This window comes from Bubalus kerabau, chromosome 11 (assembly GCF_029407905.1).
Source record: "Bubalus kerabau isolate K-KA32 ecotype Philippines breed swamp buffalo chromosome 11, PCC_UOA_SB_1v2, whole genome shotgun sequence".
Classification (NCBI taxonomy): domain Eukaryota; kingdom Metazoa; phylum Chordata; class Mammalia; order Artiodactyla; family Bovidae; genus Bubalus; species Bubalus kerabau.
This window is the reverse complement of record NC_073634.1, coordinates 107,267,805-107,279,254: the sequence shown is the minus strand read 5'-3', so window position 1 is coordinate 107,279,254 and position 11,450 is coordinate 107,267,805. Positions and strand designations below refer to the sequence as shown.

The 11,450-nt window shown below is 57.2% G+C and overlaps 1 long non-coding RNA gene across 1 annotated transcript; it reads right to left on the bottom strand.

Moving 5' to 3' along the window:
• Positions 1-1,861: 1,861 nt before the first annotated feature.
• On the bottom strand, positions 1,862-3,398 carry LOC129622648 (uncharacterized). The gene is made up of 2 exons (XR_008700101.1): positions 3,178-3,398; positions 1,862-2,449 (listed from the first exon to the last, which is right to left on the bottom strand). It is a non-coding gene; the product is annotated as an uncharacterized LOC129622648 (long non-coding RNA).
• Between the last annotated feature and the right edge of the window lie 8,052 nt (positions 3,399-11,450).

The window sequence follows — 11,450 nt, the reverse complement described above, 5'->3', positions numbered from 1 at the left end:
CTGGGTCCAGCTCCATCCAGTGAGAGGAGCTTGGTCTTGTTGGAAACCTCACCCAGCTCTGAGTTCCCAGATACCGGGGGTTTGGCTGTGTCTCTGCCTCACCCTCCCAAGGGCACATGGATGGATGGACGGATGGAGGGAGGGAGGCACCGCTCGGGTTTGCTCCTGCTGCAGAAAGGTTTGATTGGGAAACAGGATCGCATCCCGAGAGCTCTTGTTAAAGCGTCTCAACAAGTAACAAATGTCTGAAATGGAGGAAACAAGATGCCTCCGGGGCCCCGCCTGGGCCCCCACCCTCGGGAGGACTTGTCCTGAGACCCATTTAAGGAGCCCTGAGGGAACCTTGTCAGAGCACCTCAGTCAGTGCCCAGGCTTCCTCGTTCGGCAGCCTTGAAGACTCCTAAAGAATGAATGATCAAGCTTGCTGTCACAACATTTTAAAACATTGCGGTAATTAAAAACCACCAGTCATGTCTGTTCAAACAGATGAGGCTGTCTGTTCCAACCAGGGCGACTGGGATCACCCCACTCGCCACGTGTGGGGAACGCTGGCACGCACACAGGACACCCGCCCACTCCCGACCCCCTGCACGCCTGGTCGCCTAGCCTTCTCGCTCTCACGCACTTTGATGCCTCGTTATTCTCCTGGTCATGTCCAGACAGCATCCAATCCAGAGTCCTTGAGGTAGGATGTGAGTGCACTCTGCTAGCCCACATCACAGAATAATCCCAGTGTCACAGCGTTGCCCATCACGGAAAAAAATATATTTTTTTAATTATTTGTTCTCTGAATGGACTTGACCTGCAACCTAGATGTAGTGACATCAGTGAAACTGCCACCAGCCCATTCAATCAGGTAGAATCCGTCCGGAGTGCAGACCGAGAGAACAAAACAATTCAATGGGCAAACAGAGGTTAATGTGGCAACTGCCCGAAGGTATGGACAGTTTCCTTAAGGACTTCGGTCATTTGGCCCAAGGCCCGTAACCTTGGAAAACTCACCAGGGGGCCCTTCTTGGTGCCCAAGGTCCACCATCAGCCAAAATAGAGGCTGAGGGAAGTGGGATTCCCTCTGGGCGGCCATCGGCTGCCCCTTCTGAAAGCTCATGGACTTCCAAGGCTGGAAGCATCCCCTGGGCCAGGTCAGCCAGCCTGTTCCTGCTGTAAGTGATGGACAGCTGCTGCTCGGACACTTCTGGAGATGGCGAACTCACCCCCTCCTGAAGGTTTCCAAAGAGTTGGAAAGGCTTTGGGCCATTAGTCTCACATCCTGGCAGAAACTTCACTCCTCGAGCGCTCTGCTCCTCTGCAGGACCAAGTTCAGTCCAGAGATTGCAGCTGGGCAAATGCCCTCGGCTCCCAAGAACTTAATTCAGTCCACCCGAACTTGCATGTGCTGTGCGTGCGACGTGGCTGTGAGTAGAAGGCTGAGTCCCCACGGTGAGGTCATGGTCTCTCCCCAGCAGGCTGCCCAGACTTGCACCCAGGAAGTGTGTGGCCATCAAGGTCCTGGCTTTACTGTGTCAGCCTCAACTTCCAAGAGCCCCATTTGCTTTTAGTGGGAAACGCACCTTTGTGAATTGCCACGCGTGATCAACGTGCCGGGATTTTTTTCGACCAACTTGGCCATCTGTTGGCTTTGAGTTCTATCCATGGAGCTCTGCGTCGCGGAAAGATGCTGGAGCCGGGGACATAGTAGCTGCCGTAGACTGAAGTTGCCATGCAACCGAAAAGCAGATTGTAGTGGAAGGAATGCCAGCGGGGTGGTGCCGTGCCGTTCCTCCCGCCCCCGGGCCTGTTTTTGGCCGACCTGAGAGAACTGTGTGTAGCTCTAATCCTTTTTTTTTTTTTTTTCATGCACGGGAGAAATTGCTATTTAAGGAAATCTGAAGGTGAATTGTTTCTATAAAGTCAGACCAATGAATCCTCATTTCCCCCTATTTTTATTTTTGGAAACGAGGTTTTTGCTTAAAATGAAGCCACGCGTTGGTCACACAAAGAACCAGTTTGGTGGTGATCACAAGGCATGGTTATCTAAATAAAATCCATTCAGTGCAGCTCCTGGCCAGTCGTGTGACCATGGGTAACCCACTTCACCCTCTGCTACCATCTATAGACTGAGGATAAGGTGCCTGCCTTACATGTCAGGGGGGATGTTCAGGCTGGTTTTAATAAAATGGGCTTGGACTGCAGCGTCACAAGCACCAGGAGTCCATCTCTCTGCTCAGCCTGGGAGGAAACCAGTGCTTCAGCAGGTCAAGAGCTCTAGAGCCTGAATCAGCCTCTGAGATTTGCAGCTGCCCAGACCCACGGCTGTGAAATTCCGTACAGTGAATGAAAAGCAGGCCTGCGGAGAAGTGGAAGGGCCTGCGAACGGGTTGGTAAGGAGGGTTTGGCAGCGACACTCCTTTTAAAATTCCTGGCACACAGTTGCTAGGATCCAAGAAATCTTGAAAAAAAAAAAGAAAAAGTTGCTCAGCAGTCAAAATGAGGATTTTGACTGGAAATGTTGATTTAAAGGATTCCTATGCCGACTGCTAGGGCGCTGAATGGCTGGCTACTTTGCATCTCTCTCCTGGTTTCCTCTTTCTCTCTCTTTCTCTAACTCCTTATATGGAATTTCTATTCATATTTCCACCTATTTTCCTAGTTTGGGGACAACGTGGAAAATCTGGAAGGAGACTGTTAGGAGCCCATGCTTGACAACTGGTCCAACCCAACTCTAGCCTGCTGCTTTTAAAAGCCTCGATCTTCAGCTGCAAACTTAGGCACCAACAGTATCCATCTCGCTGGGCTGTTGAGAGGAGTAAATGCAGCAATTCAGGACAAGTGTGTAGCCTTGTGTCCAGAGCATAACGATGTTTGTCACGAGATAAGTGCCTGGTGGATGCAGGCACGGCTCACAGTCAGTTAATGAATTAAGCACAGCCACTGGTCCCCTGGGAGATGAGGCAGGAGACACTTAATTACCCTGCTTGGAAGGGACAGAGACACCGCAGGGCAGGCTCCAGCTCTTCTCCTTAGTTAAGAGGAACGAGCTACTTGCCTGGTTTGTTATAAGGAAGCTCTCCAGAGTCAAAATTGCTTGAATAACTCTGGAAGATCAGACAGGCACCCCTGCCAGAGCAGCAGGGGCGGGCTGCAGTGGAGTCTGACGCTTGGTTTGTAAGCACTCACCTCTCAGCCCTGTCTGGCTCCAAGCAAGCTGCATGCCCTTCTGTCCTCAGCCCATTTGTAAGGTGGGAATGAACTCCCTGGAGGTCGCTTTACCTCCCCTGTCTGTTTTCGGTATTCTCATCTCCAGAATGGGCTGAAGTTACATGTTCTTCCTACCAGGGTAGAGCTTCTTATAGAGAACATTAGGGTCAATAAGGGACTTCCCTGGTAGCTCAGCTGTGAAGAATCTGCCTGCAATGAGGGAGACCTGAGTTCAATCCCTGGGTTGAGAAGACCCCCTTGGAGGAGGGCATGGCTACCCACTCCAGTATTCTGGAGAATTCCATGGACTTGTATAGTCCATGGGGTTGCAAAGAGTCGGACACGACTGAGCGACTTTCACTCTCTCTCTCTCTGAGGGTCAATAAGGGCTTCCCAGGTGGTGCTAGTGGTAAAGAACCCATCTGCCAATGCAGGAGACATAAGATGTGTGGGTTTGATCCTTGGGTCAGGAAGATCCCCTGCAGAAGGGAATGGCAACCCACTCCAGCATGCTGGCCTGTAGAATCCCATGGACAGAGGAGCCTGGTGGGCTACAGTCCATGGGGTCGCAGGGAGTCGGACACGACTGAGCGACTTAGAACACACGCAAGAGTCAATAAAGCAAGCATGCACACAGTGCTTTCAATGAGCCTGGCATGGTTTTCCGTGCATATACATTCTAACTCAAAGCCTTTTAAATTCCAGAACTTTCTCAGTTCAGGGTCTCTGTGGTTGCAGCCTCCTCTGGAGTGTCCATGGGGACAGAGGTCACAGAATATTCCGTTAAGGTCAAGGACCTTCCATCAGAAAGTTTTCTCTGGTACCCAGCCCAAAGCTGCCCCACTTTAACTTCTGACTGTTGGTCCTGAGTCTGTGTTTTGAGGTCCCGAGGAAGAAGTCCACTCCCTTCCCCTATGAATGCTCTGAGAGGTGCAAAGACAGCTATCAAGCCCCCAGCACCGGCCAGCCCAGTTCAGGACCAGCACTGCCCCTTCTCTCACTTGCTCTGTGCCTGCTAACCAAGAAAATGGGGGTGGGGGGGGAGGGGGAGGAATCGTGATAAAGGCAAGCATTTACTACGCACTCATTGTGCGCCAGGCACCTGGACGAGGTTGAATTTCATTCTCAGACCGACCTTCTAGGCACTGCTCCCAGTCCCATTCTGAAGATGAGAGCCAGAGGGGCACCCCAGTAAGGGACTTGCCCCAAGGTTGCACTCTTGGTAAACAAGCAACTTCGGTCCGGGTCCGAATCTCAGCGCGGTGGAAACGGGGAGTGCAAGGAAAGCAGGCGAAGAGCCAGCGAGCCCCGCAAAGCGCGGTCAGAGTGTGGGGTCACCCCCAGGCCGGCGGGAGGTCGCGAACCCCGGCCCGGAGCGCACCCGCCGTCAGCACCAGGGACAGCTCCCAGGCCGCTCCCCGCAGCCCCCGACGACGGCGCGCGCGGGGCCGGCGGCGCGCTTCTCGCCCGGCTCGGGCGCGCGCCCTCCCCGCCTGCGCGCGCGCCTCGCGCCCGGGACGCGGCCGGAGCAGCGCGCGTGCGGCTCGCCGGGAGCCAGCCTGGCGTCCGGAGCCGCGGCGCAGCCGGCGCTGGCGAGGGGCTGCCGCCTGGGCACGCAGCCGCCTGCCGCGGTCCTCCGGGGCCTCTCACGCGCCCGCCTCGCCCGCCGGGCCCCAGCAGGCGCCGCAGCCGTGGCCTGGGCATGAGCGGCCGCTACTAGCTGCGCCTGGCCTGGGACGGACGCCGGACCGCCCCGTCACGTGCGCCCAAGTCCTCGGCCAGCCGGGGCCGCGCCGTTCCCATGGTTCAAGGTAAGGGCCGAGCGGGCGCGCGGGTCACGGGGCGCGTGGGCAGAGGAGGCAGGCGGGGAAGCCCAGGCGCAGTGCTTACTTGGTCTGGAGTGCCCACCGCAGCCTGCCCCGGGCTGCCTTGCGCCAGGCTCCTGTCCCGGGCAGCTGCAGGGCCTCTGACACCCGTCCCATCCCTGGCTGCCCTCAAAGTACGCGCCTGTTGAGGAGGTTGTGGACAGAACCGGAGGTGGGCAGCGAGGGCCTGAGGAACAGGCGGGGGCACCCACGGTGCCAAGGGATGCCTCGTCTCCCTCCCGGCGGGGGGATGAGGGATGCTGGAGAGGGAAACTTTCCCAGCGGAGCCTGGCCCCTGTTCTCTCTGCCGCCAGGGGCTGAGCCCTTTGTTTACCAAGATCCGCCTCCTGCGAGACACCCTGCTGGGGCCAGACCTGCGGTGTCACCCATTCAAGGCGCTCAACACCCAGGAGAAGAGGGGCATTGGCCCTCCTTGACAGATGAGGAAACCGAGGCTCAGGGAAGTTCAGCCACTTCCCCAAGGTCACACAGCCAGTGAGGGGTAGAGCTGGCCTCTGACGCACCCGCCTGCTGCCCGCCTCACTCCCACCTTTGTCTGTCCGAAATCTCAGCTGAAGTGGGGGAGGGGAGACCAGTCTGGTGTTTGGTGTTTGGTTTCTCCAGTCGGGGATGGAAAGACACTGCGAACACTAAAAATCCTGTCCACCCTCCCAGCTCTGCTGTTTCAACTCACTCCACGTCCCATACTCCCAAGGCCAAGGGCCACCCGGGCATGAGGAATCCTGCCAGTGGGCAGCCCCCCGCAGCTCTGAGACTAGGATCTTGAGGGTCAAGTTCAAGGACCCATCTGGAAAATGAGGGAGCATCCTGGAGGCCATGGCCCCAGCACGCCCCCTCGCATGCCCCCAAGAAACTGGCATGGGAGACAAGGAGGGACCCCCCGACGCTCTCCAACCAGGCCAGGCCAGGCTTTTGGGGAGGGGTGGCTTCCAGGAGCACTGAGGACTTCCAACCCCCCAAAGTTCGGGCTTGCCAGGAAAACGCACGTGCCCATCTTCCCACCTGCCTCCTCCTCCTCGGGGAGCATTGGGTCTCGGTGACCAGGGCTCTTCTTATCTAAGCAGGTGGGTGTGACTACCTCCTGTGCTGGAAGAGTTTGTTTAACCCCACGCATGCTGACCACTAGCTTTCTAAAGAGCTTGTGTGCTAGGGGCTTCTGAAACATGCATCCTGCTCCTGAAGCTGGGGCTCAGGCAGTGTGGGGTTTTCTTCATCCTTTCTTTTATGTGGCAGCGGCCGGCTAGGCACCTGGAGAACAAGAAGAAAAAGACAGAGTAATCCCCATGCCCTGGACCCTGCTGAGCTCCCATTTCCCCGTGGACTGCATTTCCAAAGGGGCTGAATCCCGGGGATTCACTGGGAAAGCTTGGAAATGGTTTCCTGAAGGGCTTGGGGTCCGAAAAGGACCTCCAGGCTCTCCCAGCCTCGGAGCTCCCAGGATGCACAGAAGTAGGGGTGGGGAGCTCCGGGGAGCTTGCCGGCCTTCCTGGAGCGAGCGGATGCTCTGCTCCAGGCTCTTGCCCACAGAAGGACTGCCGCTGCTCCATCTTCGCTTCTCTAGCGTGGGGAGGGGAGAACATGCCCACCCCAGAGCTCCCGTCCAGCCTCCAAGGCTTTGAGCCCCCAGACACCATGACACGTCAGCACGACAAAGTGGATGAGGGCACTGGGCGGGGAAAGGCAGCCGCAGCTGGAGGAGCTGGGGTTTCTCTGCCCAGTTCTGTCCACTTTTCTGGGTGACCTTGGACAAGTCGCTCTCTCTCCAGACCTCGGTTTCCCATCTGTGAAATGATGGGGTGAATCACGTCACGTCCCCCGTGGGCCATTGCAAGTCTGTTCATTGCAGCCCCAAATGGAGCAGGTAAGGCTGGCTAGGAGGAGTCGAAGTCTTAGAGGAATTCAGTGGGGTTTTGAAATCTCAGGGCTGGCCTGGGGCCAATCCCACCAATGCCACTTCCCTCTCAAGTGAGGACCCCAGTCTTGCATGTCTGGGGGCTGGTTCAAAGTTGCCGACTCCCGGTGCTGATTCTGGGCGAGCCAGGCGGTGTGTCCGGCCGGGAGGCTACGGAACCCTGGGACCCATTCCCGCAGACAAGCCTCTGGGCTCCAGCCACACGGGCTGGCTCTACGGAGTGATGGCAGCGGGAGCCCAGAGGAGTGATTACAGCGGGAGAGGGGGCAGATGGGGCTGCAGGAGAGCTTCATTACATCTCAGTAAATCATCTCTGACTCGAGGCTTGCCAGGCAGGAGGCAAGGCAGAGTGGCAGCCGGCCCTTGTCCGGTCCTCCACGGCAGCCCCCAGCCTGCCCCTCTCCCTGGAGCAGCAGGTCCGCATCTGTGCATCAGGGAAAAGGCAATTCCCATGGCAGAGAGAGTGGATTCCAGGCTGCTCTGGGCAAATCACTCGGCCTCGTCATGTGCAAAAAAAGGGGTGCTCCTGCCTCCGCCTCCACCCCGGCACATGGGGGGTAACTGAGAGTCCCGGCCGCATCACCAGTGCCCGGAGCCTAGTCCAGGGCCGGCCCCTCTGAGGCCACGCAGCTGGGCTTCTCCGCATGGCTCTGCTGCCCTCCTCGGCGCTGGCTTTCTCTGCTGTATCTCAGTCCCTTTGGATTTGCTCCAGAGGGGATTTGACAAGCCCAGCATCTTCGGGTTGCCAGCTTCTCTCCTTGCACTGTGTAGCAGAAAGGCTCCTGGGTGCCCAGCTTGCGCCTGTTTGTCTTTGCAAAGCTCTTTGTTCCTTTTGGAATCAGGTCCCCTCCCCACAGAGGCTCTGTGGGAGTCTGAGGGTGGAGGGGGGGATGGAGGGACTGCAGGAGGAAACCTGGGTGGACGGGCCAGCCTGCCCTGAGCAGAGGGTGAGCAAGAGCCCCGAACTCAGACCGAGGCGTGAGTTCCAGGCCCAGTGCTGCTGCGTCCCGGTTGTGAAGTGGGGACTGTGGCCCCTAATTCCCTGGGAGCCTTGGAGGATTAAATAAACAGTCCTGGTGAGAGCCCTGGGATTGGAAGTGGGGAGCAGGTGGGGGGTCAGATCAGGCAAGGCTTGTGAGCCCAGCTCTGTGGGTGGGCTTTCTCCAAGGTCTCCAGGAACCACAGGTGGGAAGAGCCTTGGGAGGACCCCAGGCAGGTCTGGCTCTCAGGGGTGCAGTGTGCAGGATTCCCAGGAGGGGGTGAGGCTGGAGGCAGGGAGGCTTGGGAGGAGACTGCAGCATTCAGCCAGAGGAAAGCAGTAGCAGCCTGGGCCAGGAGAGTGAGAGGCGGGCAGGCGCCAGGCTCAGCTTTCCCAGATGGCAGAGGTGAGAGAGGGCTGGACCAGCCCAGAGGCCCAGCTCAAGCCAGGCTCTCGGAGCTGCAGCCTGGCCTGCCACGCCCCCCAGCCACGAGGACAGGTGGGCAGTGTGGCCCGGTAGGCACGAGCACAGCCTTCGGGGCCGACTGGAACTGTGTTTGTGTGCAAGCTGTATGTCCTCAGTGGAGTTACTTAGCCTCTCTGGACCCCAGGCTCTCCATTCACAAAACGGCAATAATAACGTCAAATCCATACGCTCCTGCGCGCTAGCAAGAACCTTTCTTCCCAGCCGGGTCTACCCCGGGGCAGCTCCTGCTGGTGGTCACGTCCAGGCTTGGCCACAGGCTTACCTCATGGCTGAGAAGCGGGCAGACCCCACACTGGGACCGCATGGTTCCCTGACTGTCACCTGCGTCTTGATTCTACCCGCCCAGGTACGTGGTCTCTGCAGGCAGCAGTAATGGCAGAGGTGGCCCCTGGGGGCACTCCCAGGCCGGATCTGTCTGGCAGCTGGGCCTCTGTGTGGGCCCTGGGTCCCTGGAGAACTGTCTTCTCTCTGTGACTATTATTACCACTATTTGCGGTATTCAGTTCCACATACCGTCCACAAGCATGGGCTTCCCGGGTGGCTCAGAGGCGAAGAGTCCGCCTGCCAAGCAGGAGATGCAGGAGACCCAGGTTCGATCCCTGGCTTGGGAAGATCCCTTCTCTAGGAAGACCTAGTGACTAAGCAACAACAACAGCAACCGTCCAAGCATCAGCTGGAGCAGTGGTCCTCCGCAGACCAGCAGCTTCAGCATCCCTGGGGGCTGGTTGGGAAGTCAGGTCCTCAGGCCCCCTCCAGACCTGCTGTAGAGCTCTGGTGCTCAGCAAAGTTTGAGACACACTGTTGTGGAAAACATACTCTACACCAGAACAGAAAAAGGGCTGTGCCTGCAGAAAGCTCTTGTAGGTGATGGTCTACCTTATGCTCCTCACGTTATTAATGAACATATATTCGTTGTAATACATTAAAGAGTTTTTTAAATAGAATAAATGCATGCCTGCTGTTAAAAAAATAAATCAAGCCATCCAGCTTTGTGACAAAGTAAAGGCGTGGCTCCGGCTGCAGCCCGCACACCTGAGCTTGGCCATCAGCGTCGCTGCAGCCACACCGGGCGTCCCCGGGGGCTCTTCTGCCTCCCTTGTCGTTTTATTGGCTGGTCTGGAACATCTTCCCACGCCAGCACCCCATTCTCTCGTCGAGTTACCTGGACGCTTCTTAGTTAGCAAGGTTTCGTCTCTGTTGCATAGTTTGTACAAATTAGTTCAGTAATGCCCACAGGGAGTGGCTTGGAGCAGGAGGGAGGCACGGCCTCAGGGGAGGGACGTGCATGCATTGAATGTCCGACAGGGCAAGGGCAGTTCCCGGTGGATCGTACCCTGGGCGGGCACTGCCTGGGTTCAGAGGAAGGCACCCTGTGAGCTGGGGCAGTCAGGGAAGGCTTCCTGGAGGTGGAATTCAAGCTAAGCCCCGAGAGATGAGCATGGAGTGGACAGGAGCACGCACGCTGGAGAGATGGTGCGTTTCTGCCATCCCTCGGATGTGGGGGCACGTCTGTTGGTTTTGGCTGTTAACGGGGGACCCACTGAAGATGCTCCGGGTTTCCTCACCTCTCTGCTCCCCTTGAGAACCACCTGGGCTCCTTCCTGGGGGTCTCCCTGGCTCGAAGCACTCGAGAATGTGCTGTGATTGAAGTTGGTTTCCCCACCCACGGCCCCCTCTCTCATCCTCTGGTCTCTGCCAGGCTTGAAAAGGCACGCGCGCGCGCGCGCACACACACACATACACACACACCCTGCCCCGGGCTGAGGGCGCTCTGCTGCAGTAAATGAAGGACCCACTGCCGGCCCCCGCCCCCGGCCCTGCTGTGGCGGCTGGGTTTGCCGTTGCTGCCGACACACCCCGAGTGCTAATGCCTGTTGTTTTGCCAAGTGTGGGAGGAGGCAGGAAAGCCTGGGGCTGCAGCGGGGAACTTGGGGGTGTGTTTGACCCAGCGGAGGAGCGGGGTGGCCCGGGAAGCATCGTTAGTTTACCCGGAACGCTGTCCTGGGCCTCACCTTGCAGGTGGAAAGGTCATATTTACATCCTGTTTTCCAAATTCTTCCACTTGGCTTTGGCAAATGTGCCCACACTCCATCCATTCAGGGGCTCTCTTCAGACAAAATTAAAACGCTCTCCTTTCCAGTTCAAAGGCGAGCCCTGGATCCTTTCTCCTCAGGGGGCCCTCCTCCCCACCACCCACACCAGCCACTGCTCCCAGAGCCCAGCAGAGCCGCTGGCTTAGAGAAGCACCCACATGTAGATCCAGAAACCACGTGTCTTTTCCTGCCGGGGGCTCCCCTTGAAACACCACAAAACCAACCATGGCTCTGAGAGGGCCGACCCCAAGATGGGATGATCCAATCCTGGTTTGAATGAAGACAGTGAGAAGAGTCCGTTTCACCACAAAAACGGCAGCCACTCTTTTGTAACTTTGTGAGCGTCTGGTATTTGCCTGTGTTTGGGGTTTGTTTGGTTAAAGCGCATTATGCAGAAGACTCCTGGCTCAGTGCGAACCTGTTTACAAAATGAAAAACATAGTCAACTTTAATTGTACCTCATGGAACTTCTCACACGAGAGAGTTCTCCCTAATTACTAAACAGATTTCTCCTCCCCAAAAATATTTTGTTTTACAATGCTGTGTCTTGAATAATCACTTTCACGGTGGCTTTGGCTTCCCTGGTGTTTCAGACGGTAAAGAATCTACCTGCAAGGCAGGAGACCCAGGTTCGATCCCTGGGTCGGGAAGATCCCCTGGAGGAGGGCACAGCAACCCATTCCAGTGTTCTTGCCTGGAGAATGCCACGGGCAGAGGGGCCTGGAGGGCTACAGTCCATGGGGACTGAGCAGATGCAACTGAGCGACTAACACTTTACCACCGCTGGGCTGTGTCTGGGTTTTGCTGTCTGCCCTCCGCGTCGGTGCATTTAGACGTCAGGATGAGGGAAGGTGAGGCAAGGAGGAGGGCGTGGGTGGGGGTGGCCGGGGACCGG